This window comes from Myripristis murdjan, chromosome 9, assembly GCF_902150065.1.
Source record: "Myripristis murdjan chromosome 9, fMyrMur1.1, whole genome shotgun sequence".
Taxonomy (NCBI): domain Eukaryota; kingdom Metazoa; phylum Chordata; class Actinopteri; order Holocentriformes; family Holocentridae; genus Myripristis; species Myripristis murdjan.
The window spans coordinates 8,802,466-8,811,650 of NC_043988.1; positions in this window are offsets into that span (position 1 = coordinate 8,802,466).

The window sequence follows — 9,185 nt, forward strand, 5'->3', positions numbered from 1 at the left end:
TACATGATGTGTTGACCTGGGCTTTATCATTACAGGTGTGTGTGTGTGTGTGTGTGTGTGTGTGTGTGTGTGTGTGTGTGTGTGTGTGTGTGTGTGTGTGTGTGAAAGACAGAGAGATACACAGAGTTGTGTGTGGGTGGATGCGTTGGGAAAAGCATCATCTACCATCCCCACCAGCATTCTCTGTTTTTCTTCTTCTACTGCCACCCAGATCTTCTCTCTTTCTCTCTTCTCCCTCTCTCTCTCTCTCTCCCTCTCTGTCAGCCACGAAGCTGTCAGCGGCTCGTCCAGGGGGCCAAAAGTGAAGAGAAGGGGGGAAAAAAGGGGGAGAGGAGAGGAGGAGGGATGGGGGGGGGGTCTGGAGCATGAGGCTGACACCCTGTCAGAAATCTCTTCTTCTTCGCCGACGTTTGGATTTACACATCTCATTTTTTGGAGTGACAAAGTACATAAACACACGCTCCAAAGTTGAAGAAGCTTGGCAGGCCGCTCCCTTCCACCACACACACACACACACACACACACACACACACACACACACACACACAGACACAAACCTCACTCTGTCTTTTTGGATGAATTTAGGGAAGGGGAGGGGATATGACATCTAGTCTTTGATCCATGAGACTCTCCCTCTCTCTCTCTCTCTCTCTCTCTCTCTCTCTCTCTCTCTGTGCTGGTGATGAGCGATGAGTCAAGTCAGATGGAGGATTTTTTTTTTTTCATTTGGAGCGTTACAGACAGTGGTAATGGGGGGAGTTAGCCGCAGGCTTCCTTTGTCCTACATAGGACTTTCTCCAAGAATCCCAACAGTGTTTGTGTGTGTGTGTGTGTGTGTGTGTGTGTGTGTGTGCATACAGGAAGTGGCTCAGGCTGAGCGACAGCCAACCAGCGTCCTTCATCAGCATCCTGTCTCCTCCTGCTCGTCATTGACAGCGCCGACAGCTTGAACGATGAGGTGACACACACCTGTCAACGCTGAGTCTGACACACCCTGACATGCAAACACACACAGACACACACACACAAGCACACACACAAGCACATACACATACACAAGCACACACACAGACATACAGTAAGCACAATTCTTGAACCAAATGGAAAATGCAGAAATGTCCTGTAGATCCTGTACAGTGTGCATTTGCATGTGTGTACCTATGTGTGTGTGTGTGTGTGTGTGTGTGTGTGTGTGTGTGTGCGTGTGCGTGCGTGCACATGCTGGCACTTGCAAATGTGTGTTTACATAGAAACGAGTTGGGGTTGAGGCCTAGCCGAGAGCACAGTTTCATCTTTATTTGCCTTGTGGATTATTCAGACTGTGTTTGACATGCTGCCTATAAATCAGTCAGGACTGTCTAGCGATCAGCCCGGCAGCCACAGAATCACCTGTAAGACTATTTACACACGCCAGGAGCTTGTCTTGCAAAGTACACATAATACAGCTGCCAAGGCTTTAAAGTTATAAACAGGGCGGCGGAGTCATAAATAAGAGTTGACGCACTTAAGTTAGCACATTTCATTTTTACAGTCGGACTGATATGATGGTTGACTGATATGTTGGGCCGATATTGACCTTTTCTTAAAAGCCAGATATCAGACAGTCCACATTTCATTCTGTGTCAGCCTGTCCAACCTGCAGTCCAACCTGCCTCGCCCTGCCTTATGGAAATTCTCCCAGGTGGGTTACACCCAGGAGAATGTCATCCTCTAACACCGATAACGAGGCTGTCCATAAAAACACATCACCCTACATATTTTAATGCTGCTGTACACCCTCCACCTCGCCAGAATCCTGCTGCATTAGCACGCAGGAATCCATACAATGCTGGCTTAGTACGTCTATTATATTGTCATTATAGTTAAGCGACGCGCATCTCTCAGGCTCCCGTCCCATATGGGAGAGGGAGGGGTTGCACACTCCAAGCCAAATCTGTGTCGCGCTTGCATAGATTTGTTCTTTGAACATCTTGGCGTGGAGCCTCGCTGCCATTAACTGCACAACCATTTGTTGCGATAAATGGTTTTATCTTGTGGGGGCAGCGTTGAGACAAAAATGCTGTTTCAGAGGCTTTTTTTCCCCCCTGACAAGAATAAACTTCTGGACATGAAGATAGTCGAATTTAAAGGCACTGAATATCAACACAAAATGTTAATGACTGGCGGCTTCAATCCAAAAATGGTATAAAATATAAGGCAAACCCTGGTGTGCACTGAGACTTTTTAAGGAAGAGGTTTTTGCACAATGCTGATGCTCTCCTTTATCAAACTGCGGGCAATATTAATATTAAATGTGCTGTTGAGTGTAATAGTGACATGTAGGATTTATATCATGTATACAGTTTGTAATATATATACAAATATATATGAAACCAGTATCTGTTGCTATATCGTTACATATATTGGAGCACTTCAGTGTCCAGATGTTTGTTCTTGAGAAATTTTTTTCTAATTGATGTGTAACAAAGTAAAGGTAACGCCAAGGTGTGACCTGCTCACCTTCATATAACCTCAGTAATATTTCTGATTCCTCATTAGTGGAAGTAACAAATGCTTACTTTTAATATTGTCCCGTGGACTCGAGCTGTTTCCCAGCCCAGCCTGTTGCTGGTTACATTTTGTACTTAAAGTGGAACATGTGTTTTTAGAAGTCACTGAAAGCACATAGCACTTACCATAGATTTAAATCTCTAATATTTATATGTACAGTATAATACATATAAAAGTCCTTGGGGTGTGCCCGATATATTGTGCTGGAATATTAAGCAGGGCATCAATTCACTAAAAACGAAACCAGGACAAAGTCCCTGTATCTAATATCTTTTACCACCAAAACTTCCAAAGCCATTTATATCCTCTAAACCTCTGGGGGCTGATGACTGACAAGATATTATTGTTTGGTCACCGTGGTAAATTATTATATGTAAACAAACGCAAAATAAACTAAGCTTGGAGGGAACATTGGTCCTGAACGCTCCCTGATGTTAATTGTAATATGACTGCCAAATAGGTGTTTGCTTTCCTATTCATTATACTGATAAAAACAGTTCCCTCTCACATTGTCCTTACCTTGCCATACCCAGCCCATGATGTTAAAATATGTTGCACGTTGGCTGGAGCAGTGCTGTTAACAGGAGTGTAGTATCTCTTTTTTTTAATATAATAATTGGTTCATTTGAATTAGCACATGCTGTCCTAGCAACTGGTCATTTCCAACAGCACACCAGATGGGACTGTCCCAGATAAACTGCACCCTGTCCTGCCCAAGGCGCCTCAGGACACTTGCTTCCTTTACATCTCACTTTTCAAAATGATGCTCTTTATTCCACACTTTCTTCTTTATTCCATTTCCTGTTCGTATTTGAACATTCTGGTTGGGTTTTGATACGATATAAGCTGGCAGTGGCTGGGCTCCAGAATATAAAGTGTGTGTTTTGTATTGCACTGATGATGTAAGCTTTTCAAGTTTTGGAAATGATCAAAATCATTTGCCATAGATTCATGCATCCCATTCCCCAGGCCTGGGTAGGAGCTGGGAGTCTGGACCATGCAGAGCAGCTATGCATCTATTCATCCATCCATTTGTTCATTCATTCATTCATTCAAACTTTATTTTCCCATGAGGAGCATTTGGTTTGCACACAGGGTTTACAGAAAAAACACAGTCAATAAAACATAATAAAAACTAATAAAAGCACAATGTAAATCCAATAAAAACAATAAAAACATATAACGTAAAAGCTCAATAACACACACAACGAAATGCCACACAAACATGCGTCGGCTGATGAGACTGGACAGGACGTCGATCGCTCAGTAAAGCACAATCCTAAGTTGCTTATCAGTGCGGAATATAAAGATCTTATAGTGGCGTAAGATGCTGCATCATTTTATGTGCAAATCACGCACTGCAGTGGGGACGTGTGACTCTGTGCGTCTTAGGATCTGTAAACAGCAGCTCCAGCTGCCCTGTAGGGGGGCAACCAGGGCACAGCAGCTCTGGCATTCCTCATCACACACTTCGCACAGGATTCATTTATTTGTGCCAGCCTTAATGGCCATTTTCTCCCCCACTTTGTGGTGCATGAGCTTCAGCTGCCAAACCTGGCTACATTACAAAACGCTGAAACAGATTCGGTAAAAACCCACATTAACCAAGGTCATCATTTTACCGCACACACACACACTTTCAAAGAGTTTGTCTCCCTTAGCAAACACTGCGGCACCTCCTTCCAGATTGCATCTGTTTTGTGTGCGATCCACGGCGGCTCCCAGCTTGTCTACTGATTCAATTTCCTTGCTTTTTATTACTGCGAGTTTGGCAACAGATTGTAACCTTGTAAAATCTATTGCCATGTTCTTAGGTTTGAGGACACCCAGCTGAAGGAAAATGAAAGGTCTCTAATGTTCACCCCATAGCACATTTAGACCTGATGAAAGACTATGATAAAGCAGGAGGGGACACTGTCACACATGGCAGTGCCTTGAGATTTCCACCGCAGCTTCAAAACTGTTCACTGGCCTGTTGAGAGGACTTTTATTATTATTCCATGCTTTAATTCTGGTGCGTTTTGCCTTCATAGACATGCCCCCCGCACACACACACTTCAACACACACAGGATCCTGAGTGACCAAGTGTGTGTGTGTGTGTGTGTGTGTGTGTGTGTGTGTGAGTGTGGTGTGACAGAATGCCTTAATTATGGATTAATTGTGTCATTAGCAGGTTTCTGCTGTTGGCGCCACATTGGGCCTGTCAAGGTTAATTACTGGAACATGTTTATTTGCTGTCAGCCGCTGCCACAAGCTGTCACTTGCATGGAAACACACACACACACACACACACACATACACACACTGTTCACTCAAACAATTCACAGGGCACCTCATGTCCCTCAAGCATTTTCTTCAGCCCTTTTGTCTCTGCCTTAGCAGACGCTGCACTGTACGCAGTTAATACCCTGAAATACAAACAATACTCGATGCAGAAGTGGACCTCACTCCAAAACCAACGAACCTCACCGACGTGATGGAGACAAGAGCAAAGGGGTGGATACTCCCCGCCATGCTGAAGAACTCAGGTTAAAGTGAGTAAAAGTTAAGTCACATTCCTCTCAGAGTGCTCTCAGAGTAGTGGTAATAATGAGAAGAAGAAGAAGAAGAAGAAGAAGAAGAATGAAGGATAATAACTGGAGGTAACAGGTATTAACAGGGTTCAAGCACTTCATGTAGCTGCGGTACGGGTGTCATACATAGTTTTTTTCATACAAGGACACGGTGAAAGTGCAGTAAAGACTCACTTAATATAGTCCAACTTGCATAGTCACAAAGTGCTTTTTACAACAGACCGAAACCAAAAACAGTATAACCAGTAAAACAAATATAGAACCAAAGGCACATAAACAATAAAAATAAAACAAAGGAAGACAAAGCAGAAACTCGAATGAAAGATAAAAACATGAGAGAACAAACACCAGCCGAAGAATGTGAGGCCAGAGCTGGTTTATATCTGTATTTGTGTGAGAAAGAGTGAACATGACAGACCGAAGGAAAGGAAAGGAAAGGAAAGGAAAGGAAAGGAAAGGAAAGGAAAGGAAAGGAAAGGACACACACAGCATGACCTGTAAGCCGTGTTAAGTTAGTATCAGCACTACTACTGTTAGTCATGAGTAAGAAACGAGGGCTCTGAACGCTGCAGGTACCTCGTTGTCTCTGTCAGGATTCGACGTCTTCTTCTGGGCTCTCCAGATTTCCGAGTTTTGAAAACCCAAACTGTCTTGTTGTGGTTGATGGCAAAGATGCACAAACAGGAAGTGAGGCACAACTCCTAAATACTTGATGTTAGTGGAACCAAATTTCAAAAACATATTTGGGATAATCTGGGACAGACCACATTTGGTCACACGCCACTTGTAGGCCAACCCTCCGTTAGTTAGTTAGTTTACTCTAAATGTTTTGTGTTGGAGCAATCAAATTTGGAAAAGAGGTTTCAAACCTCCTGGACCACTTTTGGTAAATAAAAAAAAAAATGGAATCAGCCAGGTGGTGGCACTGAAACTCACAATTTCACATTTTTGGCAAATCGCTGCTAAACTTTAAGGCCAAGAATATTTGTTCTCTTCACATTCCGTGGCTCAGCAGGAAACCATTGGACACACTGGTTTTGATTTCAGCCTTGACGGTCTTCCACCATTTTGAATTTCATGTCAAACCTGTCGTTCGCTGTTTCCAGATCATTTTACAGTGAGAGATAAGTTTGATAAACCACATTTTGGACACACTCCATGCAGCAGCACCGACACAGCGTTCCTTCATTCTCCACCACATTTTACCTGCACATCATCATCAACTTCCCAAATTATGTGTGTATCACAACATTTGAATCCCTGTATCTTTTATTTATTTATATATGTCCATGACATTCAGAAGGCATTAACAGAGAGAAGAAGGAATGCATATTTCCTTAAACACCAAATGCTGCAGCAACCAAACCTCAGTCAAATGTCAGAGCACATTTGGTTGCACTCTAGTTGCTTTACCGTTAAGCTGAGACCTGGTCAAATGGCAGTGAGTCAGGCACCAACTCTCTTGGCTTTGCAGCACTGTCACCAAAATGCTCTGTCTTTGAGATGTGGAGTTTTTCCACAGCCATGAATCAAGTTTATATTCCCTCTGTCATGAGTTTATTGGAGCACATAAGTATGTATGAAAGTTTTATTAGTGGTAGTATCATCCCCTGTTGCGGTGGAGAATTTTCTGCCTTGTGATCTGGTGAGGGCAGGGTCAGCCATTTTGGAACCGCAGAAAAGAAAGGAGAAAAAGATGAGAGGCAGAGAGAGAGAGGCAGAGAGAGCACGGGCACTTTGACTGATTTCAGCTGTAATCTGCTCACTACCTCATCTCCTGACATCTCTCTCTCCATCTCTGACAGACTTTCCTTCCATTAAAGCCCAGCCGAGTCCTGGCTGAGCGGCCGTGGAGAGACGAACCATTTATCAGCCTGTCAGCTCTTGCTGCCTGCTATTTCTCCCTGCCAGCCTGCCTGGCTGTCCAAGGCCCACTAGGAAGGCTGACGGAGGAGTGCCGGCACTGCAGCCACCTGGCTCATCCTCAAATCACAGACACACACACGCCCACGTAAACATGTATGGGCGCACACACACACACTGATGAGCACCGCCTGATAATTTGTCTTTCTTACCTTGAGAGAGACAGAGAAAGAAATATGTTGATACTGACTGATGAAGTTGCACCTGAAGGCCAGCACGCCTCGAAATTTAGTCGTGACATTGAGTAGAGGACACAAAGTAGAAATGTGACACTTGGTGAAGATGCACACACAGCATTCCCAGAAACACACACGGCGGTGAGCTGACAGTGATTTAACTTGGGTGACAGGCTGACAGTCTGAGTGATACTGAGCAGAGCCTACAGCCCAGCCAGCCACCTGCTGCTGCACCAGCATGCAGAAAGTATGAGCTGAGGTCGCCATCTAGTGGACAACACTGAAGTCACACTCTGCATGTTAGGCGCAAGGGGCCTTTGCAACAGCACCAAGCCTTTTGGTACTTCTTTGGCACAAAAAAAAAAAAAACAGGAGTTTTAATTTCCTATTTGCCAAGAATCCAGTTCAAGATTTTTTTTTTTTTTGTCTCCGCCTGACATTTGGGACTCACAGGAACCAACGGGACCCTGCCAGCCTGACCACCACATTGTTTATCACTCAGTGGTTTCACATTTACGTCACACTGATGCAAATGACGGTGACAGCTGCGAGTCACAGTGTTTAAATCCATGTTGAATTAGAGGCATTTTGTTGTTGGCTGTGGGGCATCTGAGGAAATCAAAATGAGGAAAAACAAGACATCCAGCTCTAATCATTATTTGGTCACAGGATTACCCAAATTCCTTCAAAGCAGGAGCTCGTGGGAATGAGGGAATGAAAAGAAATGAGAAGAAACCAGAGAGCTCTCAGCTGAGCACATACCTCTGCCAGCCTATTCCAGTTTAAAATGTAGGATAGTCACCACAAGTTAATCTCGCCTGCTGTGATGCCCCATGCTGGCCAAGCGATGTAAAAGTGTATCAGTTCTTCCCAGGATACCCACCTTGCCACCAAGTTTCATACAAAACTATTTATAACTTTCACAGATGTTCATACTAGGCATAATAAATAAACAGAGAAAGGGAATTGGACAAAAATATAATTAACTTTGTTTGAGGGAACCAGGCTACGAGTGTGATCAACAAAAAAAAACACACACACAGTTGACAATGACAATTAAGTTAATTATGAAATGAAAGATTAACCTGCTTTGTTGAATCTGCTGTCACCTTTTTCTGTCATCACTCAAACTTCCCCTGAAGTCGGTGGAAACACAAACTAGAAAGAAAGAAGCTAGAAAGATGACACCTAGTAGAGTGCATACCTCCAACCCCGCTATGACATTCTCAAGATCTGCCATTTCTGCATCACGTCGTCGACCAAATTAAACCTCTGTCAGTTCTTACTTCTCATGCTCTATCTGAAGGTTCATATTTTTATTTAATAAATTCAAACACTGAACAGTTGGGTGTGTGGCTGATTTAGGGGGTGTTTCTGTTGCTGGAGTTAAGTACCTTTTCATGATAGGCCACGCCCACCACACTCTCTTCTGGCCAATCAGAGTGAAAGATTAATCAGCTCTTCCTCGCCCCTTGACCGAGCTTTCCTCAAAATTTGGCCATGTTTTGTGAATCTGTTTGGAAGTTATATGCCTTTTTGTGAACGGCGCTGCCCACGGTCACACCGTGGGAAAGCATCCAAACCACAGAAATGACCAGGAAATTCTTCCTCAAATGACATCTGCAATACGAGGTCAATAGTTGCATTTTATTGTATGAGAAACTGGCTGATTTATGTGACTCACATGACACTTGATGCATGCACTGGTGGCTGCAACAAGCAAACCTGTCCACCTCAAATCGGCATGTCACCTATGACTGGATGTCCAAATTTGATCTAGAAGCTTTTATAATAATAAAAAATCAAGGAGCTACACAAATGCGTTTGGAGGCCATGAGTAATAAATCCCATCTGGGAGCATTCAGGACCGATGTCCCCTCTGTACTCATAGCCTGGTGACTTACGTCTAAGAATTTATCACAGTGATGAAAGCACTTCTTGTCGGTGATCAGTCTCAACTCC